Raw genomic sequence first — 25127 nt, 5'->3', positions numbered from 1 at the left:
GTTACCTAAAAGACCGACAGCTGATGTATATCTCCAATGGGGGTATTATTTTTAAACCACAAGATCGGGGCTGTCCTCAAGGATCATGTGCCGGCCCCGATCTATTGAACCTCACATTCGACAGCATATTAAAGAAGAATTGGCCGGAATACACAAAAGTATATGCATACGCAGACGACGTAGCATTTATAGTCCAAGGTAAAACTCGAGAAGATCTACAAAGAAATTCCAACCAAATCTGCGAACAATTTGCACAATTTTGCTTGGAATTAAAACTAAAAATTTCAGAAACAAAATCACAGGTACTGTTAATACCAAAAAAAGGAGGAAGTTTGGTTAGAAGACCCACAATTCTTATCAACGGAGTACGCCTTAAAATCAAGCCAACTTTAAAGTACTTAGGATTAACCTTTAATGAAAAATTAAATTGGGCTAATCATCTAATTGATTTGAAATGTAGAACTACAACCATAGCCAATAAACTACGTCAAATGCAAGGCAGTTCCTGGGGTATTAACCCCCATATTCTCAAGACCTTATATCGCACAGTAATAGAAAAATCAGTAACATATGCAGCACCTATTTGGGCAGAACCGATGCAGGGACGCAAAGAGAGACAACTTCTTAGCATGCAGCGTCCTTTCGCCTTAGCAATGACTCGGGCGTACCGCACTACCTCAACCTATGCTCTCTGTGTCCTTGCTGGTCTACTCCCACTTCCTCAAAAGGTGGAAAGGGATGCAGTTCTTCAACAAGTACATCTACTGCAACAAACTGTTATATTTCAAGATGATACTTTCTCTCCTGACTTTTATGAAAAGCCAATAGATCATTTGGTGCTTCATCCATCTCAGCAAGGAAAGAATGTTCGGGTATTCATAAAGGAAGATCGCCATCCTCCAACAACACCAGTCTCAATATATACGGATGGCTCAAAGATGGACCAAGCAGTAGGTGCAGCCATGGTAGCCCTCACAAATCAGACTCCCATTTATCAGTGGAAATGTAATTTAAATTCCAATAACAGCACATTCCAAGCAGAAGCATTGGCCTTAGAAAAAGCTATAGAATATTCTTTTGCAATTGAAGCTAACAATATTTCAGTCTTCACAGATAGTCTGTCCGCCCTTTATGCCATTAGAAACCCCAAACAAGAATCAACAATCATCAACCGAATACAACATCTACTTTGTCATAATAGTACCAGAAAAGTTAATCTAATTTGGATAAAAGGTCATTCAGGAGATTATGGTAATGAATTAGCAGACAGATTGGCCAAAGAAGCAGCTAATAACTCAGAAGCAATACAAATACAACTACCGTGGCCACAATCATTCCTTAAAAGGAAAATTCTACAAAACCTTCAACCTTCTCCTTAGGTCCTTCTCCTGGTCAAGGATGAAGAAGTCTCTCACACGCCATCTTTTCCAGGAGCATCAGCTTCCCATCTCTTCATGCATGAAATGGTGCAGTCACTGTCGCATGCTCTTGGTCAACAAGGTGTCTTCGCATTCCTGCTTCCGTTCTTCTCCTACTGTCATCTAATCTGGTGCTTCGTTCCGGTGGAAATGTTCAGTGTGTCCCTTCTCCTGTCCATCAAGAAAAGGTCTCTTCAACCATTCTGCCTTCCATCAGCGAGCTGAACGTAATGCTACCTCTGATAGTATTGCTCTCCCTCTTCCTAACCCTCAAAGACCGAGAAGACCACGTCGACAACCTACCCAGGTTTCTCCTGCTGCTGCTTCCACGGTGCCTGCTCCTCCGCCTGCTGTGCCCGCCGTTCCTATGAATGACGCTCTTGCCTCGACTGACGCACCCTCGCCTCCTGTTCCTGTTCCTTCTGCTACCGTCTCTCCTGAGCGTTCTCACTCATCTCCTACAGCCTCACCTGGTACTCCTGCTTCTCCTGCCAGAGGATCTTCCCCTGCTCCTTCTCCAGTCTCTCCTCCACTATCTTCTCCGGCTCTCTCGCTCTCTGCTCCAGTGGACGATTTTCCCGATTCAAGCTTTCTTGCCAACTATCTTCCTGATGTCGATCTTCCTGAGGTTGTCCCTGTTGTGGCCGCTGATGACCCCACTCGTATTCCTCCTGCTGACGAAATTCCCGTCACAGTGCCTCCTCTCCTGAACTTCTGGGATTCCCTACACAGCTTCTCTTCCGTGACACCCGACGACGAATCTTGGAGCTACTTTGAGGCTTGTCTTCTCAGCCTCACTGAGTCTGCCGCAGAGATTGTCAAGCTTCCTCCTCCTTCCTCTTTCACTCCTGGGCCACCACACCTTCCCAACATCCAGAAACCACGTGTGATTCAGCGCCTCTACCGGAGGAATCGTCGAAGGGCTATTCGAATGTTTACCTCAGAATCCACTCCTTCCTGCAACATCCCGGCTGAAGAAATTGCTGCTGCCTACTCAGAATAGTACGCCTCTAAGGTCGCGGACACCACGATCTTTACCACCTGCATTCCTGACCGACCGCCACTTGGCATCTCTCCTTTTTCTCCGGCTGAGGTTCACGCTAAGCTTCGGTCGTGTGAGAATTCCGCGCCCGGACCTGATAGGCTCTCCTACGCTCACTGGCGTGAGCTTGACCCTGAGTGCAAGGTCTTGTGTGAGTTGTTCAATATCTGCCTCTGTTTCTGACGTGTGCCCTCCTCTTGGAAGTCCTCCTCCAGATCCTTCCTGATCTTCAAGAGAGGCGACCCCTTGGTCCTTGCAAACTGGAGACCTATTGCGCTCAGCTCTGCCATCGCTCGCCTCTTCACTGGTTGCCTCGCCAAGCGCCTCACTGCTTGGCTTTGTGAGCACGAAGTCCTCTGTCCATACCGGAAGGGGTTCATGCCTCATGACGGTGTCCTGGAACACAACTACATAGTACAGCAACGGTTCCAGCTTGCTCGTCGCCAGAAGTCTGATCTCTGCCTGGCGTCCCTGGACCTGACGAATGCATTTGGTTCTGTTCCTCATGATGCTATCTTCGCCGCACTCCACACTTCCGGGGTTGGAGACGACTTTGTTTCCCTGGTCAGCGATCTCTACCGTGACTCCTCCACGTGTTTCCTCTCCAGTGACGGGGTCTCTGGAACCGTCGACATCAATGCTGGAGTTCGCCAAGGATGCCCCTTGAGCGGTCTTCTGTTCAATCTCACGATAGACCCGGCTCTCCTCTCCATCGGCTTCACTGCTGGTTCTCCCCGCATTCTCGCCTTCGCCGACGATGTTCTGCTTTTCGCTCCGTCTCCTGACATCCTTCAAGGAGACCTTGACTCCATCTCCGATTCTTTTTCTCGCCTTGGCCTCCACCTGAATCCAGCTAAATGCCACTCTCTGCACTTTTCTGCCTCCCGCTCTGCCGGTGTTCGCCCTACCACTTTCTTCATCAATGGCTCTCCCCTCGACCCACTGCGTGATGTTGATCATTTTCGGTTCCTAGGAGGACCCATCGGATTTCATCTTCCAAATGCCCGTGCTCAGTTACGTGACTTTCTTCTCCTTGCACAGAAGATCATGGATTCCAAGTTAGCACCTTGGCAACGCTTGGACGCGCTGAAGACCTTTCCCTCTCTGCTGTTCTACATGAGGACCACTGAAGTCAGGAAGGGAGATTGGAAGAAAATCGACGACTTCTTGCGGCCTGCCATCAAGAAGACACTGAACCTGCCTCCTGAAGCTTCTAATAACTACCTTTACGGGCTCTCAGGAAAAGGTGCTCTCGGTATCCCTCTCGCTGCCGAGGACTCGGACATAGCGGCCGTTGACAGTGCCTTCAAGCTTCTCTGCTCCGGTGATAGCTACGTCCGAGGCCTCGCGTGGGAGGACCTGTCTGCATTCATCCAAGCTCGCATCGGTGAGTCTCCCTCACCCTCCACCGTCGGTCTCTTCCTCTCCGGTTCAGATGATGCCCCATTCTCTGGTAACTGCAACCCGATCTCCTCACCTGGTCTTTTGATGCCGGCGGTTTTCCTGCCATCTCCTGCTGACCCAACACCATCTTTCCTAGCAAGAAGCACTCAGTCTTTCGCTCCTTCTACACCCTGAGAAGGACCGAGCGCATCAATGATCTGATCCTCCTCCCCAACCAGGGAAAGGCAATGGAATGTGTCTCTGCTGCACGCGCCAGCTCCCACTCCTTCCATCAAGGCTCCTTCACCAGGTTTGCTGACTGGCGGTTTATTCACCGGGCTCGTCTCAACCTGGTCCCCCTCAATGCCACCAAGCCCTGGGACCGCTCCCGCCGTTCCTGCCGACGCTGCCAGTTTCCCGAGGAGACCCTACCTCATGTGATTGACCATTGCATGAGGTATGCACGCCTCTTTCAGAAAAGACAACGCCATCGTCTCGAGGATTAGACATGCTGCTGCTAGTAGATGGAATGTGATGTTTGAAAACCAAGCCATCCCTCGTTCCTCCTTAAGGCCCGATCTTGTTCTCGCAAAGGACGACACCTGCATCATCCTCGATGTCACAGTTCCGTTTGAGAACAGATTGTCTTCGTTCCAAGAAGCAAGAAGTGCTGAAGAGGAGAAGTACTGCCCGCTTCTCGACATCCTACGCAACACTTACAGAAATGTCCAGGTCGGCGCCATCATCCTCGGTGCACTTGGTCCTGGGATCCTGCAAACGACAAGATAGTGAGAAGACTTTGCTCAAACAAATATGCGAACTTAATGCGTAAGCTCATAGTTAGCGAAACAATAAGTGTTTCCAGAGACATTTATATTGAGCATTTAACTGGAAATCCGCAAATTGCGCAACAAAATCAGAATACCCCACCCGGTGATTAACTTTCTAACTGCGATTAGCAATCTCTAACCTTATATTTTCATCTGTTCCAGCACAGGCTCTCATTCATTGTAACATTTCGCTCATCTGTTTACAATTTCATCCTTTCATCTTGTATGTAAAATATCAAAGAATTCTAAATACTTCACCATTCCTGTACATTTCAAATCGCACTGCGTGCGTTATTGGCTGAACCACCACGATCAGTTCAATATTCTGGAAAGTGGCATGAATCATTTGCTAATAAAAATTTTCTGTTCTTATCAGCTTAATCGGTGGACTAGTTGCTTTTGTCTAACTGACAGCTCCATAGTACCGGTTGAGCAGATAGAACAAAAATTCTCAGCATTATTTGCCAGTTTATTTTATTTTTATAGGTACGCTGGTGGATATGCTGATGCTTTAGACTCTTCACTTGGAGGACGGAGCTATGGGAGGAGCCAAGGTGTCCATGTGTAAGTTTTGCATTATTTTTTCTTATTACTCCTACTGATGCTTGATAGGTCGGTGACCTTTACTTGCGTCAGTAGGAACCTTTCCTTTCCCTGTGAGCGTGCAGGCTGCCTGTGAGCGTGCAGGTGTCTTTTCCCGCTATCGCTGAACTAGCCGTTTTCTGTGAGTTCATGTGATCAGGGCGGGGTCTACCTTTTCTCTATTTCTTTCTTATCTATTCTTGCTCACCCTCAGTATTTTTTCACTATTTAGTGTTAAAATGCTTTCGTTGAGCCCCTATTTTTTCCTTTCCACAAACTCACTGTTATAGTGGGCGTGGTCTTTCTTTTGTTTCACTCCTATCTCTTTACTCCTTCCGCTATCGTTTATTTCGTTTCATTTATTTTTCTCCATTTCCAGGTTAGGTTCGAACTAACTGGTTGGTCTTTATGCTTACTCGGATTAGTGTCCCGGAATAGCCGTGAGCCCTTAGCCTGTGTTTTACCACAGTCAGGGATCGAGTAAGCTTCCGATTACCCATCCATGTGAAAAGGACACCCGGCTGGGTGCGGCCTTTAGTGGGGCGTAATCTTCCAAGTCCTGGTCATCATCTTTGCTTTCCTTTCCATGGTTTTTCCTTTCGATTATTTAGTCTCGGTAGGTGCCTCGACCCCCAGTTTGTCCTGGGTCCAGGGACTTATCTCTATTGGTATCTTTGCAGACAGGCCACTCGGCTGAGTGTATCCTTAGCTCGACACCAATTTCCATCCAAATCGGCTAGTTGCACGCGCTAGTTTCTCCGCCTACCCTGGTTAGGATTTTTTTTCCTGCACATGGTTCACTGAAGCTACTAACCGTGGCTCCCACCTCCTTCTTACTGGTATTGATCTTGCCAAACGGCTGATTCTTTGTTTGTCTTCTGCTTTCTGCTTGTCTCTGTGCCTCATTTCAGATGCCTGGAGAACCTCCTCCTGATGATGCCGCGCCACCATGCCTTCTGGTGACTGCTCCAACACCGAGGATTCCTTCACCTACCACACCAGGTCTTCCAACGATGCCTGCCAGCGACCGCTTCTTCAGCTTAAATGATGGGCCCACTCTGAGGATCACCAGACCTGCCCTAGACATGCCTGCGTCTCCTCCTCCCAGAGATAGCACTTCCTCTCCTGCCTCTCTTTGTTTATCCGGGGACTCCACCTCCACCGCTTCCTGTTCGTCATGTGGCTGCCTATCCTGTCCCTACTGACCTACCATGCTCAGAAGTGGAACCATTTCTCAGATGCTTTCTGTGATCAAGGCCAGGACTCTCTCTCCCCGCATCCGATGTGCCATTGAGCTCTCCCGTCTCAGTTCATCACCGCCCTGCACCACCACTTCCGGATCTTCTGCTTCTCCGACTTCAGCATCACTCGTGACCAGCGACATCGTCCCCAGCTCTGACTCTCCTGTATGCCATCACAGACTTGAGTCCCGACCACCGACCAGGTAGGACGTGTTTTTGCCGCGCTCCGCAGTTTTTGACACTTTATCACCTGTAAAGTTGGCCCCACTGCAACGATTTTGGTATCAGTGTGTGTGCAATTGGATTACCTACACTTCGGTGTAAAGTTTGTGTGTGTGCGATCATTACTTCCCAAGTAATTCAAGATTTTGTGTGAAAAACAAAGGTCTCCCAGCTGCCGCAAATCACCGTAACTTGTGTTGACCTCGAATGCCGATAGCTCGACGCGAAGCCACCGCCTGGCTACCACGTGGTGCCCCTTGTAGGGCTAGTGTTAGTGAGTGATTTCTGTTTTAAAAGTGCTTATTTTGTAAAAAATTCAATATCTCGGATAAGAGTGGTCCTACAGCTTCGTTCTACAGACGGCCAAGGTAGGCTCACTTTTTTCTACATTTTGATAGGCAGCATGTGCATGTACCATCATTATTTGTATTTTTACTCATTTTTATTGAATTAGAACTTAGCAATTTTGTGTTACTGTTGGACTTAGACTCTTCGTCAGTACCTCCATTTTCAACAAAGTCCCTGTATCTCCGCAGGGTTGGTCCAACAGGCACGACAGTCTGTCTATTTTCAGAGACAGGAACTTATACATCAGCGTCATCTAGTGACTTCTAGATTAAATATTATTGCTTATATTTACTTTGCTACTTAAAGCAGTTCTGTTTATCACATTTTGATGTTTGTATCATTATATTCTAATTGATTTCAACCTCTTGATATGATATTTGATTTGCTCAGCCACAAGTAAATGTAATCTAACTTACTTAAGGCATTTGTGTTTAAATGTTAGTGCTTTCTATGCTAAATAGTGTGTTTCTTACGGCTTAATATAAGGTACAAAGTTAAATTTATAGGCAATAAGCACTTTTATGGTACCGTCACTCATTAAATAAGTCAAATATGTGTGTCTAATTTTATCTAGGATTTATTCTCTTTGTTTGACTATCATTTACATGTATTTCTGTAGAGACTCTATATATTTTGTGCATTTTATATGACAATACACAGTAGCATCGTGACATATCAGCAGATGTCTAGATTTTTCTAAGTCCAGACCCCACTTTATAAAGAAAAATTTTGTCGGTTTGAATCACATACTTCTAATCACTTTTTAAATCTTCTCGATTTTAAGCCCCCCCAATTTTTAAATTAGTAGCTAGGCTCCCAAATTTTTGTACACAGGTCCCTTTTTCCATCCCCTATAAGAATCTGAAAACCTCAGCTTGATAACTTAATAACTTTCCGAGATATTCCCATTTTAGTTACGTTTAATCAGCTTTAATTTCGTTTTATTTCTCAAATTCTTCCCCCCTTTTCACCTCACGAACCTCAAACTATTTTTTTCACGCTCTACTCATAATTCCCTTTCGATAGACATGTAACATATAGTTAACGAACTTACAAGCCCACTGCTTACTTCTTTCCCCCCTTTTAATCCGCTAAACAACTTTTTATTTCTCTGATTTCTCCACTTCTAATTAACCTATACACTTCGGACCACTTTCTTTCTTCACAGAATTTCCTCCTCTTTCTAACGACGTCAGTCACTAACCCTCACTCCCCCCTTCTTTTCCCCCATTTTTTAATCCCGTTTTATTTCTCTCATTTCTTCGCAACTAAAGCCTCAGCCTCACCGTTCTTCCTTCACTCTATACTCCTCAACCCCCTCTTCCTTCCACCGACACAACTCTCCTTCTCACTCCCCCTTCTCCTTCCCCCCTTCACTTTGTTTTTTTTCTCTCCATTATCCCTGGTTCTACTCCTTTCTCTCGCGCGCAACAACCTTATAACCAACTAACAACCTATTCTCAACCTATTCTTCACCTATTCTTCACCCCATTCTTCTCCTTTCCCCCCTCATCCCCCCGAAACCCCCATCTGAACTTAGAGAGGTCTGGCATTACCACCAAGAGCCTTGATAACTAATTATATGTCTTCTGAAATGAACTAAGTATTTTAATGTTCTATTATTATTATTACTTTATGCCGAGCGTTTGAACTGTAGTATATGTATCACATTAGTGCCAAATAGTGCCCCTCTGTTTGTGCATTACACTATAGGATATCCCTTTTGCAATTGTCTTCCATTTGAAGTGCATATAGAGCAGCAATTAACTCAAAAAATGTCGGACAGTCCACGTCCACCTTCCCCAGTCTTAATTGAAGACCAGGAGAGCACACCGATGACCTTTAGAAAGAATTCCGACAGGCCTTCTACAGTGCTAGAACTTTTACCAAATGATGGTGATTCTCTCTCCTCCCCATTCGATATCTACTCACGATGTGTAGAAATTGCAAATGCGAGATACAGCTCCAAGTTTGTGATACCGACGGCCTTAAGGGAAGAGCTGTACTCCCTCTTGACGAAACTATACGAACTTGCTCAGGATGCGAAAATCTTGACACAGTGTGAAAAACAAGATCAGGCAACTTCAACAGTACTGCCATTTTACGATCACCGACCAGGCCAGTCACATCCTTTACCAGAGAATAGCCCATAGTGGAGGTCTTAGACCACACAACAAATGATCAACATCAGACCTGCTGTAGTTCTCATTCAACGGGTCGACATATCTCGACATCGCATGGAGGTGCTTTAAGTTATACCCAAGAGCAAGATCCCCCTCATCTCAGCTCATTGACACCTTCGTACGCTCAAGTGGTCAGAATGAATAAAAGAAAGCCAAAAAGGCAGAAAGAAAAAGACCAACCCTTCTTATTTTACCAAAGGAAGGTCAGATGAGAGAAGACGTTCAAACACAATTAGAAAAGTGTGTGAACATAGAAGACTCAAGTCTTAAGCTCCAAGGCATCTCCAAATTAGCAAGTGGAGGAGTAGCGGTTCGTTGCTCTACCAAGGAAGAGGTACAGCTGCTTAATGACCTCCTGACTCAACAAGAACCAATCAAGGACATGTTTCATACGTGCATCCCAGTAAAACGAACACCCAAATGTGTGATAGACAACTTTCCAATGAGTTGTAAGGAACAAGAGGCAAGCGCGATAATAGCAAAGTCATGCACACTTCAAGGGACCGATTTTCGCATGCTATTCAAAAGACAAGACAGAAGGAACAGAGCCACCAAGTGGGTGTTAGAATGTAACCCCTCGGCATTTAGTAGCCTCATCAAATTAAAGTCATTCCTAGCAGGGTGGAGGCAGCATAACATCCAGGAATTCACGGGCTTGAAGCGATGCTTCCACTGTCAAGCCTTCGATCATATGGAAAAGAACTGCCCGCACAGGCTACACTGCGCTTATTGCAGCGAAGCGCATGAGACCAGGGATTGCAGAGCAACCTCCCCGTCCTGCATCAACTGTATGGTCGCGTTCCAGAACAGAAAAGATGCGCCAGATACAGCACATCCTGCCCACGCGTCCAATTGCCATACATACCAAGCAGAATTAAAGAAACTCAGAACTGACTACGGAGATCAGTTTTAAGGCTTACCCAACAGCTCATAGTCCAGTAGAAGAACGAGTCACTAAAGACCCTCGAGCATGTCAACAAGCGTTTCTTTGTCGCAAAGTCAGCATCGCCATGTGAACTCCACTCATGCTACCTTCACAGGTGTAATTATTATACAGATCAACCTCCAAAGAGCCAGGGCGGCAACAGCCCAGCTAGTTCAATTTGCAATCGAGAGAGATGCAGACTTTATACTCATACAGGAGCCCCTCCTAAGAAAAGGCAAAGTGACAGAATTTCCCCTTACCTGGCAAATTTTCCAGGACACTGAAGCTCATACGGTTAAAGCAGCGATAGTCTGCTGCCACAGCAAATGGAGACCCATCATCCTGCAGGCTACTCCGAATATCATCTCCATAGTAGTGGAAGAATCAAACATGAAATTGGTTCTCACCAATGTCTATATTCCACCTACCGCTGAAGTATCTCCACCTTTAGACCAACTTCAAAGGCTGCTGGACACCCATCGGACTGCAGAACATATCCTAGCAGGGGATTTCAACTCCCATGCAGAAGACTGGGGCTATTCAGCAACAGACCTCAGGGGTACAGAAGTAAAAGATTTTATTGCAAGCAATGGATTAGTCTTGCATAACATCGTGGAAAGTGGCCCAACGTTCGAAACAGCATCAGGGCGCGGCTGGCCGGATTTGACACTCACATCGGCAGGTCTAGCAACTAAGATACAGAACTGGAAGGTGGATGACACACCATCGTGCTCAGATCACAATTACGTCACCTTCACTCTAGACCATCCTCACGATAGTTACTTAATCAAGAGATATGACCTCAAAGCGTAAGATCAGATCCCTGGTACCAAGACTGTCAACGTTACTACAAGATGTAGAAGCCAGACTCAATGATTGTATCGCCATTAAAGATGCAGATACTCTGACATCACATCTGATAGAACGCATTCAGGCTCTGTGCGATGAGACACTACGTATAAAGACCACCAGAACGCTAAAAACAGCGAACTGGTGGACCAAAGATTTACGCTCCCAAAGAAGCAGAATCAGAGCGCTCAGAAGACTCATGAAAAGCGAGACAGATAAGGACAAGAGGCAAGAACTGAGCATAGCCTACAGAAAAGCACAGGCCCAGTACAAAAGAGCAATTCGAGAAGCGAAGCTAAAAAGCTGGAAAGACTTTTCCTCTGACAATACAGAGATTTATGGAGCACTGTACAAGATTGCAGCAGACAAGGTTTTTCGCCCTCCCCAGCATCGCATTTATCCAGGCACATCACCAAATGCATGCATTACAGAGACAACCCTACGAAGAATCCTGGATGCGGTATTCCCCAGTGAAGACCCGTCTACCCATCCTTTTCAACATGCCTACAGTCTCACATCACCTTCTCCAGATGACGTCCCGTTCACAACAAAAGAGGTGAATGTCACAATCAAAAGTCTCCCGACCAAGAAAGCACCAGGCCCTGATTCGATTGACTACACAATCCTCAGGGCCATGCACAAGGCAAGGCCAAGCATTTTAGTTAACTTTTTCAACATGCTCCTAAGGCTAAGCTACTTTCCGATACTTTTCAAAACCGGACAAGTAGTCCTGTTTGAAAAAGGTGGGTAAAGATCCGAATGACCCCGCTTCTTATAGACCGATATGTCTCCTGCCGGTCATTGGGAAGCTCTACGAGAAACTTCTCACTCAGAGACTAACGTACCACCTGAATGAAAACAATATCATTACAGACGACCAGTTTGGGTTTAGAGAAAACAGATCAACTGTTACTGCAATTCAGAAGCTCCAGTCAGAAGTCCAGCAGCTGCATAGAAGTGGCCAACATGCAATAATCCTTAGCCTGGACCTCAAGAGCGCATTCGATTCCCTGTGGTGGCCGTCAGTCATAGAGGCCCTTCACACAGCAAACGTCCCAAACAATGTCTTGCAAACATTTAAGACCTATTTGATGGACCGCAAGTTCCTAATAGCTACAAATGAAGGTCTTATAGAGAAAGACCAGACAAGGGGCTGCCCACAGGGATCATGTGCTGGCCCAGACTTATAGAACTTGACGTTTATTCTATTCTGTCGTATGACTGGCCAGCTCACACGAAAGTCACTGCTTTTGCTGACGACGCAACATTCGTGGTTGGAGGCAGAAGCAGAGACATCTTAGAAACAAACTGCAATGAAATTATAGAAACCTTTACTAGACTCTGCCTAGAGAAGAAGCTAACGATTTCAGAGACAAAGTCCCGTTATCTGATCTACCATAAACCCAGACAGACAATCTTAAGTAACCCACAGATCAAGCTTGCAGGTAAGACCATCAAAAGAGTCAAGCAGCTAAAATTGCTTGGAGTAATCTTGGATGAGAAGAACACCTGGCAGCCGCATCTAAGTGCGCAGCGAGAGAAAACAAGAATAGCTAATAGTCTGCAAAGGATGCAAGGTCCATATTGGGGACTAAGGCCACACATTCTTAAACATCTTTACCTCACGGTGGTAGAGAAGATCCAGGTCTATGCGGCAACTATATGGGCAATTCCCATGACATCAAGGAAGGCCAGACTTCTCGATAGTGCTCAAAAACCCTTTGTCCTAGGCATTAACAGGACATATAGAACGACATCCACAGCAGCAGCAACGGTACTTGCGGGTATCTTCCCTCTACCTCTAAGGGCCCAACAAGAGGCAGCGTTAACTTCATTATGGCAGCTGAGAAAAGAGGTTTCTCTAGGTCCATGCACTTTCCTCCCGTGTAATTATGAAGAAAGGACCTCTCGCCTATTGATCCATCCAAGCAAATACGGTGCAGGGATCCACATATTTCACTCACCTGAACTTCCACCAAGTACAGAAGGCCCGGGCGTGTTCATTTACACGGACGGGTCGAAAATAGATGAAGAAGTGGGGTGCGCATTGGTGGTCTACAAAGACGGCGTGCCTATATCAACCTGGAAATGTCATCTCCAAGCAGGAAACACAGTATTCCAAGCAGAGGCACTAGCTCTCAGCAAGGCAGTAGACTGGCTCATTACATCAGGAGAGCGGATTGGTACGATCTACTCTGACAGCCTGTCTTCAATTCAAGCGATAAAATGCCCATTCCATCATTCGCCTACGATTACGGCATTACAACTCAAAATCCAAAACGCAAAGGATCTTCATACTAGGATATCCTGGGTGAAAGCCCATGCCGGGATCACTGGAAATGAACAGGCAGACGAGCTCGCCAAAGAGGCTGCGCGGAAGATAGATGCAGAGGAAGTGCATCTAAAATTCCCAAAATCCAATGCCAAGAGACAAATGAAAGAGACAATAGTAAACAAATGGCAGCAGCATTGAAATGGTATCACCCAGGGCAGAAGAGCTTATGAATTCCTGCCAAAAGTCTCATTGGAACGGGTGCTATCAGCACCGTTTCTAACAAGATTCATCACGGGACACGGCCCGTTCCCGAGCTACTTCTTTGAAAGGGGCTTCTCAGCATCAAATCTCTGCGTGTGCGGGCAACTAGGTCATCCCGACCACTATCTGACAGAATGCCCACTCACGGCAGAATGGCACATTTCATTCCCGAGAGACAATGTGTTGCCATTTAAGCGCCTAATAATAAAGCGACGTTCATGCTTAACGAAACTACGTAAGATAATGGACAAGCTAGAAGCCTTAGGGCAAGACCTCTGCCATGCAAGTTAAAATTTTCATCATGTTAACTGTTCACGCACTTAGAGGGGTACCTTCCTATCCTCGCTTGCACTATGCACTTATCAGCCAAAAGTATTGCACCACGTATTATTGTTCCTGCATTATTAACTATCTACTGCACTGGCCCACAGCATGGTTTGTACAGCCTGTAGTGTACCAAGTACTGTAAATAGTAACTTCCTGCGAACTGTTCAATGACTAAAGGAGTGCTATATCCTTTAGTAACGCACAATGACCTGTTTAAATTACATCCGTAACAATGTATCTGCACATGTGTATAAAGAATGATGTATCGGCATCCTTTCTACAATGCAAAATGTAATGTATTATGTAAGTAAACGCAATGTATCATATATTCATGTATAAGTATAACGTAATACTGTATGAATATGTAATAATGTATCGACATAATATGTGTGCATGTATATGTAACAATGTAATAATATATTGTGAATAACGCCTTAAGCAAAGTAATGCATTATGTGCGAATTACGCAATTATGTATGTATATGTGTGAACAACACCTTAAGCTAAGTAATGTATTATGAGTGAATAATGTAATTATGTATGTATAATGTAACGTTCACGCACAATGTAACGTTAATGCACAATGACCTGTTTAAATTACATCCGTAACAATGTATCTGCACATGTGTATAAAGTAATAATGTATAGGCATCCTTTCTACAATGCAAAATGTAATGTATTATGTATGTAAACGCAATGTATCATATATGCATGTATAAGTATAACGTAATACTGTATGAATATGTAACAATGTATCGGCATAATATGTGTGCATATATATGTAACAATGTAATAATATATTGTGAATAACGCCTTAAGCAAAGTAATGTACTATGTGCGAATCACGCAATTATGTATGTATATGTGTGAACAACAGCTTAAGCTAAGTAATGTATTATGAGTGAATAATGTAATTATGTATGCATAATGTAACGTTTACGCACAATGTAACGTTAACGCACAATGACCTGTTTAAATTACATCCGTAACAATGTATCTGCACATGTGTATAAAGTAATAATGTATCGGCATCCTTTCTACAATGCAAAATGTAATGTATTATGTATGTAAACGCAATGTATCATATATGCATGTATAAGTATAACGTAATACTGTACGAATATGTAATAATGTATTGGCATAATATGTGCGCATGTATATGCAGCAATGTAATAATATATTGTGAATAACACCTTACGCAACGTAATGTACTATGTGCGAATTACGCAATTATGTATGCATATGTGTGAACAACACTTTAAGCTAAGTAATGTATTATGAGTGAATAATGTAATTATGTATGTATAATGTAACGTTTACGCATAATGCAACGTTAACGCACAATGACCTGTTTAAATTACATCCGTAACAATGTATCTGCACATGTGTATAAAGTAATAATGTATCGGCATCCTTTCTACAATGCAAAATGTAATGTATTATGTATGTAAACGCAATGTATCATATATGCATGTATAAGTATAACGTAATACTGTATGAATATGTAATAATGTATCGGCATTATATGTGTGCATGTATATGTAACAATGTAATAATATATTGTGAATAACGCCTTAAGCAAAGTAATGTATTATGTGCGAATTACGCAATTATGTATGTATATGTGTGAACAACGCCTTAAGCTAAGTAATGCATTATGAGTGAATAATGTAATTATGTATGTATAATGTAACGTTATGTATGTATGTATAATGTGTATAATGTAAAGTATAATGTATAACGTTTCATGTATGTATAATGTAACGTATAATGTATAATGTGTATAATGTAACGGAAAATGTAACATATAATGTATAATGTAACATGCAACGTATAATGTAATGTATTAAGTAATGTAATGTATATGTAGTATTATGTACCAATTGCATCAGCTCCTGTTTGGCCATGTAACTCACTTTTCCTATGCTGACCAGCCTGAATGTAACAGACCTTAAGATTGTATTTACAACAATGTCCAATGGAAAAGCCCTTGTATGGCCATGTATTTGCTTGATGAAGATCAATAAATACTGAGGCCTGGGTGATCTTGGAAGTCGGTGCACCACGTGGGGCTAAATCTCCAACATTGGTCGGCACGACTGCAGCGGTCAGAACTAGGGGTTGGGTTTGGGCGCCCTGTGGGAGACGTTAGTGTTGCCCGGAGGGTGTTGTTCTAGATAGTTGCGGGTCCTGGACGTTACCCGAGTAGTCTTTTGCAAAGCCGTGCGGGTGTCCAGGCCTGCAGTCACCTGTCACCTGTGTGCCATCACACCCGGTCCCGTGCTGCCAATGGAAATGCCTGTTCATCCATTCCTGTTCCGCTACCAACGTTGATTGCCTCCACCTCTACGACGTCTACCACGCCATCCGCGACCACATGCATCCCGTCCTGTAATCCTGACCCTGTGGTTCCTGATCCTGCTCCTCCCTCGTCCACTACTCATCCTGCTTCCAGACCAAGTTCTCCTGCAACTTCGCCTTCCTGCTTCCCCTGCAAAGAATGTAGAAAATCCTTCTCCAGCAGACGTCTTCTTCACTTCCATTGGAATCGTCAACATCGACGCTCCATCCCTTCTTCCTCTCAGAGTGCTGACGACTTCATTGCACCTCATCCTTCTTCACCTTCTCCTGTTCTCTCCTCACCTCATGGACTCAACTCCTCCTCTCCTGCGACCGACCCTGCTCCTAGTTTTGGTCCTCATCATCCACCTTCCACTTCCCGCTGCGACTCCACCCTGCACCTCGTGTTCCCAGTCCATGACGTCTTCATGTGCACCGAAAGTTGCTGCAGCCTTCTCTTCCGTTCTGGCTCTTGGTCCAGCATGAAAAGATCCCTGGTCCGTCATCTACTCCAGGAGCATCAGATCTCTGTCACTACTACCATGAAATGGTGGTCTCTGCCACGAACTCATGTCTGACCATGTCTCACTCCACGAATGCTTTCGTTCCAGTCCTCCGGTTCTTCCATCTGGCTCCACCTTTAGATGGAAATGCAACGCCTGCCCGTTTTCCTGTCCTTCCAAAAAGGGGCTCTTTAATCACAAGGCTCTCCACCTACGTGCTGCTCGGAATGCGACCGCCAACGCCATTGTCCTGCCTTCAGCTATTTTGCCTACTTCCAGACTGCCACCCTACGGACCGTTTCGTTCCTCTCCCACTACTTCCCCCTCAACAGCTTTCCCGGTTCCATCCGTTCCTGCCTCCACAGCCACCTCTACTCATGTTCCTGCCACTACAGATTCTCCGTCGTCTACGCCTCCTGCGCCTGTCGCCGGCCACTCATCTTCGACCCGTGTCTCCATTCAACACTCTCCTGCCTCACCACCCATCTCGTCTCCTGGTCTTCCGGCCTCTCCTGTTGAAGATTCCATTCCTTCTTCTGCCGTTGAAAGCGCCGACCTTTCTCTCTCAGGACCTCGTTACCGACCACGCCACTCCTTCCTCACAGCCCGACGTCTTGGATCACTTTCCGACTCCTCCCAGTGACGAATTACCTGGCCTCGAGTCTCCCCTTCTTTCCTTCCTGGACACCCTTCAAGACTTCAGGACCACCGGTGACAACTCTTGGACCTCCTTCGAATCATGCCTTGATGATATCATAGCTGCCGCTTCCACAATAGCAAAGGTACCTGCACCCGCCGTGCCTTCTTCTTCTGGGATCAGACGTCGCCCTGACATAAACAACCCTCGCGTCATCCAAGGAATCTACCGCTACAATAGACGAAGGGCTATTCGCCTCATTACCGAAAGTGACTCCCGTTCCTGTACCATCCCTGCAGAAGATATCGCCTCCTTTTTCTCCGAGAAATACACCTCCAGGGACGCTGACCTTTCCATCTACTGCCCTCCTCCGTCGACAAGATCTCCCATGGACATGTTTGACTTCACTCCCACCGAAGTCCTGTCGAAGCTCAAATCCTGCGACAACTCTGCTCCTGGACCTGACCGTCTTACTTACAAGAATTGGCGTGAAATTGATCCGGAATGCAATGTCCTCTGCAAGATCTTCAACATCTGCCTTCTTCACCGACGTGTTCCTGCATCCTAGAAATCTTCACGCACCATTCTTATCCACAAGGATGGAGACCCTTTTGATGTCAGCAATTGGAGACCGATTGCCTTCAGCTCCTGCATCTCCCGGCTTTTCGCAGGATGTATGACGCCTGTCTGCTTGGATTTCCACCCAAGACGTCCTTAGCCCATGCCAAAAGGGTTTCTTTCCTCATGACGGTGTTCTCGAGCATAACTTCTTCCTTCAATAACAATTCCAACTCGCCCGCCGTTCCCGTCACGAGCTATGCATCGCTTCTCTTGACATCTCCAACGCGTTTGGTTCCGTCCCTCATCCTGCCATCTATGCTGCTCTCACCGCCTCTGGGGCCGGAGACGACTTCACAGCGCTCGTCAGATCTCTATATTCAAATTTCTCCACTTCCTTCCTGTCATGCGACGGTACTTCAAGCCCTGTTGAAATCCATGCCGGAGTCCGACAAGGATGCCCTCTGAGTGGACTTCTTTTCAATCTTGTGATCGATCCCATCATCCGATGCATCGATTCCACTCCCCTTGATCCCAGGATCCTCGCCTTCGCGGAAGACATAATTCTACTTGCCCCTTCTGCCGAACTACTGCACAAGAATCCGCCTGGAACTCAACCCCGCCAAGTGCCGTTCCCTTCACTTCTCTGCCTCTGCTTTCAGCTCTTCCTGCATTCTTCCTACCCTGTTCTCCATCAACAGTTCTCCTATCCAGTGCCTACGTGAGGGCGACCATCTTAAGTTTCTCGGTAAGCCTGTCGGTTTCCACCTTCCTCCTGCACGTGCAGACTTACGGGATTTCCTCAAGCTTGCTAAAGACTTGATGGAGTCAAAGCTTGCCCCCTGGCAACGCATCGACGCCCTCAAGACCTTCTTCTTCCCGTCCCTTCCCTTCCATATGAGGATCGCTCAAGTCTCCAAAGGTGACTGGAAAAGAATTGATGACTATCTTCGGCCTGCCATCAAGTACACCCTGTATCTCACACCCATGGCCTCCAACCACTATCTCTATGGACTTTCAGGAAAAGGCTCTTTTGGCATTCCACTCGCCTGTGAGGATTCCGACATCGCCGCCATCGATGGGGCCTTCCAGCTCTTGTCCTCTCCCGATCCGATGGTTCGCACGATTGCCTGGGATGACCTCTCCCTCTTCATCAAAGCAAGAATCCATGAAGATCCTTCTCCAGCTGTGATGGGGCTTTTTCTTTCTGCTTCTGATGACGGTCCGTTCGCTTCATCCTCCAATCCTATCTCCTCCCACTGGTCAGCCGCACGTGCCGCCTCTCGACACCTCAACGTGACCTGGACCTTCGACCACAGTGGACTACCCTCCATCACCTGCGGGTCTGGCTCCATCTTCCCAAGCAAGAGAAATTCCATCTTCCGCTCCTTCCGACATCTCCTCAGGACCAGCCGCACCAGTAGTCTTATTAATCTTCCTAACCAAGGAAAGGCCATGGAGTGCGTCGCCGCCGCAAGATCCAGTTCCCATTTCTTCCATGAAGGATCCTTCACCAGATTTGCCGATTGGAGATTTGTGCACCGCGCACGCCTCAACTTAGTCCCCATCAACGCTTCCAAGTCTTGGGATCGGACACGCCGAGCCTGCCGCCGCTGCCACTTCCAAGAAGAGACCCTCCCGCATGTTCTAGAACATTGTATGCGCTACAGTCACCAATTTCAACTTCGCCACAATGCCGTAGTCCAGCGGATCAAGATTGCAGTAGGAAGATGGAACGTCCTCTCTGAAAACCAAGCCCTTGCCGGCACCACGATGCGTCCTGATCTTGTCCTTACGAAAGATAGCTCCTGTCTGATCATCGACGTCACCATTGCTTTCGAAAACCGACTCGCTGCTTTCCAGGCTGCAAGGACCGCAAAAGAAGAAAAATATCTGCCACTCATCGAAAACCTCAGACATACCTACCGTGATGTACGTATAGAGGCAGTTATTGTCGGCACTCTCGGAGCATGGGATCCTGCCAACGATCGAATTATTAGACGGTTGTGCTCCAACAAGTACGCAAAACTGATGAGAAAGCTGATTGTGAGTGAGACAATAAAATTCTCTAGAGACATTTATATTGAACATATAACTGGAACTCCTCAAAATGCCTCACGCAACTAGACTTTCCTTACCTCACTACTGTTAACTGTTTTCAAGCCTTCCAAGTGAAATCTTACTTTACAATTCTGTCAATGAATTATCTACCTGTAACTACGGAATTTGTATATACTGTAAATACTGAATTTGTATATAACATACCAAATATTTCTTAAAATCTTGTAAAATCAAATCGTACTGCGTACGTTATCAGTATTACTCGTGTCTGTAATACCGGTATTATGTAAATCACACGTATCATTGTCGTCAATAAAAAATTTTCTCTTCTTATCAGCTTAATTTGTACACTTATTTTATTTTTATTTTTACAGTGGGTATTATGCTGATGGGCTAACTTCACTCTTCTGGAGGGCGGAGCCAAAGCGGTCTGTAAGTATGTTTTTTGCTTTATTTCCCTTTTTTCCCATTGACGCTTGATGGTTCGAATACGTTCTTCACTTGCGTTCAATGGGGCACTTTCCTGTCCTCTGCGAGCGAGCAGGTTGCCTGTGAGTGTGTGTTTCCTGTCTCCACTGAATAAGCTGCTTGCAGTTTACTTTGGTGTTTGAACGGGTCTCTCCTTTCCCTCCCCTTTTCTTTCTGTCTCGGCTGTTTTACAGCTGTTTCAGTAAGGAAGTGGTCTCTTTTCTATTACTTCTCGCTTTTCATTTCGGAAAGCACTGCTTGCAGTGTCTTTCTCGTTGTGATTAGCTCTCTATCCTCTCCGCTACCTTACCTTTTGTGGTGGGCGTGGTTGTTTCTTCCTATTCGCTCTGTCTTCTTATCCTCCTCAACCCCTCTCTCCCTTCTCCCTTCTTTTTTTTAGTCGACCCTTGGTTCCGTCGAACGCTCTTGCTCTCTGGTGTCGCTTTCTACCTGTCTGTGACTCCCTACAAGTATGTCTTCACAAGACCTTCCAGTGCCTGAGAGGCCTCCTCGGATTCGCTCTCCCACTGCTCCTGGATTACCGCCGATGCCTACGACGCCACTTCTGGTGCCGGTTGATGATTATGCCTCGTGGAAGTCCTCTGCACGACCTTCATTCTTGTCATCTTCCAGTGTTGTTCACACGCCTGCAACTGATGCCACGCCCCCTGCTGGTACTTCATGCTCTGTTCTTCCTAGTCGACATGTGGCTGCTTCCGTTACACCGTCTGGACCACCCCTGCTTCGAAGTGATCATCTGCGCCAGCTGCTTGCGAGGATCACTGCTAAGACTCCCTCACCGGTCCTTTCCCACGCTGAAACCTTGCTACCGGGCCCTTCTTCCATTGCTGTGATTGACACATCGCCTCCTTTGGCTTCCTCACACGCTTGCCTGGATGATGACCGTGTTCCTATTGGGACTCCTGACTGCCACTCGGAGTTTTCTTGCTATGTTTGCGGTATGATCTTCTCGAATACGAAACGCCTGCAGACTCACATGCTGACGCATGACTCCGCCCACTCTTGGATTGTTCAGACGACTGATGACACTGTTTCTGACCTGCCTGCTTACTCGGACTCTCCTGTTTGCCATCATACGCGTGCTCGTGCAGCCGCCGGCCATGCATGCTCCTCCCTCACTTCGCCGCCTGCCATGGTTCTTTCCGCTGCTGCCTCGTCGTCCACAGGTACGCCCTGCTTGCATCAGGAATCTGCGCCTGCCGGTCAGCCTACTTTTGGGACTCCTGCTTCCACGTCTCTGCCTCACCTGGTTTCCTGCACCCCTGAAGATGCTTCGGTTCCTACATCTCCGACTTTTCCATGTCCTGAATGTGTTAGACCCTGCCTGAACAAGAAGCAGTTACGTTTCCACAGATATCGTCATCATAGACTGACCAGGCTCTCTGCCTCTCCGGGAGAGGATGACTTTACCGATGTTGGTACTTCTTCGCTGCCTGCTTCTAATGCACTTCGCGACACCAGCGCATCACCATCCACCTCCTTGGAGCCTCCTCCTATTGGACCGCAGGGCCCGCCGTCTACATGCCGTATCGACTCCTTTCTTCATCTGGTCTTCCCGTTAAAGATGTCTTCGATTGCCCGGAGGTGAACTGCCGTCTTCAGTTCAAGTGTGCTTCTTGGTCCCGGATGAAGAAGTCTCTTGTACGTCACCTTCTTCAAGAGCATCAGGTTCCCATTTTGACGACAATGAAATGGTGTGGTCTCTGCTCATCGTTCCTCGTTAACAAGGTCTCCACGCACTCCTGTTTTAGAGACTCTCCCACTGTGATCCCGTCCGGTGCCTCCTTTAGTTGGAAATGTTCGGAATGCTCGTTTTCCTGTCCATCCAAGAAGGGACTTTTCAATCACGTCTCGTTTCATCAACGGGCCTCCCGAAATCCTGAGTCGAATGCCATTCCCCTTCCTCGGCCTCTTTCTCAAAGATCACGGACTACGCGTCGGCCTCCACAGACCACCTCCATGCCACACGCTCCTGCCGCTACTACGCCTGTCGTCAGTGACTCCAGCACGACTCCTCCGCCTGTCGTTGACGTTCCCCCTGCTCCTTCTTCAGCTTCTGTGCCGGTTCCGACTTCTTCAGGCCCCATCCCGCCTCCATGCCCGTCTGGAGTGTCCAACCTGATTGCTGTGCCTGCCTACACTTCGCCAGCCCAGACGCTCACTGCTGGTTCCACCTCTCCTCCTGCTCAGGACTTCGTCGCTCCTGCCCGGATCATTGGAAATCCCTCTCTGCAGACCTCGCCTTCAGGCTCTTCGCCAGCTCTCTCTCTTTCCGCTCCCATGGATGACACTTTGTTGGGTAAGTGAGTGAGTGAGTGAGAGATTATGGCGCAAAACCAAAGTTGATTATAGTGCGCCAAACGCGAGATGGGGTGAGTACAATTGATGAAATTAAAATACAATAAATAAAAACAAGTAGACAAATGTGTCAAATCCAGAGGATGAAGTCATATAAAAACAAGTTAAAGAGTGAGTGAGTGAGTGAGTGAGTGATTATGGCGCAAAAACCGGAGATGATTATGACGCGCCAAACAAAAGATGAGATGATTACAATTGATGACATTAAAATTCAATAAATAAAAACAAGTAGATAAATGTACCAAATCCAGAGGATGAAGTCATATAAAAACAAGTTAAAAGCACATATTAACATTCAAGACACAGTCTTCAAAACAAATTACATTTGGTAATAAAAGCCAATCTCTTTTAAATAATAAAATAAATTAGAATTGACCTCTCTTCCGATTAAACGGTCGAGAGGTAAGTCACAGCTATTAAAATATTTCTGGCGAAGACTATTAAAACATTGACACTCAATTAAAATATGACGAACAGATAAACAAACATTACAATTAAAACAAACAGGCTCATTTTCAGCTTTAAGAAGATAGCTATGTGTGACTCTGGTATGACCAATTCTGAGTCGAGTCAAAAGAACGTCCTCTTTACGATTTCCAGTAAAATCCCAATGCTCAATTCTAGGTTTGATGTTTCTCAACTTGTTGTGATGCTGAACATCCCAAATTTGCTGCCATTTTTTTCGTATCTTTCCCTTGATGACACAGCAGATGTCTCTAAAAGGGATAAGGCGACTGGACAGTTCGACAGCAGATTTTGCCGCGATGTCTGCAAGCTCGTTTCCCTTTATTCCCGTATGCCCGGGAACCCAGCAGTACAGGATTTCATATCCTCGTATCATTAAATTTCTATGAATTTTGAGAACATCCACTACCACAGGATTCTGAGCGTTGGGAAAAGCTTCCAAGGATTTAAGAGCACTATACGATTCTGTGTAAACTATGATCTTTTTGTGGCAGAGCTTTGAGATGTACAAAAGAGCATAATAAATTGCAGTTAGTTCAGATGTTAGGACAGAGAAAGCATGGTGCAGGCATCTGCCCTCTATGTAATTTTCAAATACAAAAGCCATCCCGACATCATCATTTGACTTTGATCCATCTGTGTATATCGGATAATAACTGCTATATTTGTGCCTGTGCTCAGCGAAAATTTGTCTGTAAACGATCTCGTTAGTGCTCGCCTTTACGTGATGTTTAAAAACATCAAGAAGCTGGATCCGTGAATTTTCCCAAGGTGGAATTTCAAAATTCTGTACTGCTTGGGGGTGCATATCAGAGAGGGAGAGTTCCTCAATGACAGGGCGAACTCTTAAAGGGAAAGTAGGAACACAGGATGGACGTGTTTCAAATAATGTGTTACACTCATTATCAAGTAAGCACAGCTTATTGGGATGTTCAGGTTGAGATAGAGTATTAAAATATTGCAAAAGGGACAATTGCTCACGCCTCAGATAAAGTGATGGTTCGTTACAGTCAACATATAGGCTCTGCACAGGAGAAGTCCTGAAAGCTCCTGAACAAATCCGCAGACCTTGATGGTGAACAGGATCCAGTTTTAACAAAACAGATGACCGAGCGGATCCATAAACAACTGAGCCATAGTCCAGTTTAGAGCGGATAAGCGCTCTGTAAATGCGAAGCATGGAGCAACGCTCTGCACCCCAGGAGGTGTTCGCCAACACTTTTAAAATATTTAGTGTTTTTAGACACTTCTTTCTCAGGTTTAAAACATGAGAAAGGAAAGTCAATTTTCGGTCGAACGTCACTCCTAAAAATTTTACTTCAGGCGCAACTGGAATAATTGTACCATTCAAGTATAACTCAGGTTCAGGATGGAGACCTCGCTTCCTACAAAAGTGCACGCACACAGTTTTCTGTTTCGAAAATGTAAATCCCTGTTTGTCTGACCATTCTTGGATCTTAATCAGAGCCATCTGCAGTTGCCTCTCTACATATCTCATGTCTGCTCCTCGACAGCTAATCTGCAGATCATCAACATATAGAGATCCCAAGATGGTGGGAGGAAGTTCTTTTAGTACAGAATTTATTTTTAAACTAAACAGGGTTACACTGAGCACACAGCCTTGAGGCACACCCTCTTCCTGTTCAAAAACATCCGAAAAAACAGAGCCAATTCTTACTTGAAAAGTTCTAGTGTTCAAGAAATTTTGAATGAAAATTGGTAGGTTGCCGCGCAAGCCACTCTCGTGAAGATCCCGGAGTATACCGTATCTCCATGCCTTATCATAAGCTTTTTCAATGTCGAAGAATATCGAGACAAGGTGGCTTCTTC

The sequence above is a fragment of the Stegodyphus dumicola genome, chromosome 11 (genome assembly GCF_044657685.1).
Source record: "Stegodyphus dumicola isolate Sdum_Otavi_A_Nest chromosome 11, ASM4465768v1".
Classification (NCBI taxonomy): Eukaryota; Metazoa; Arthropoda; class Arachnida; order Araneae; family Eresidae; genus Stegodyphus; species Stegodyphus dumicola.
The sequence above is the reverse complement of the archived record's forward strand: the minus strand, read 5'-3'. Positions refer to the sequence as shown.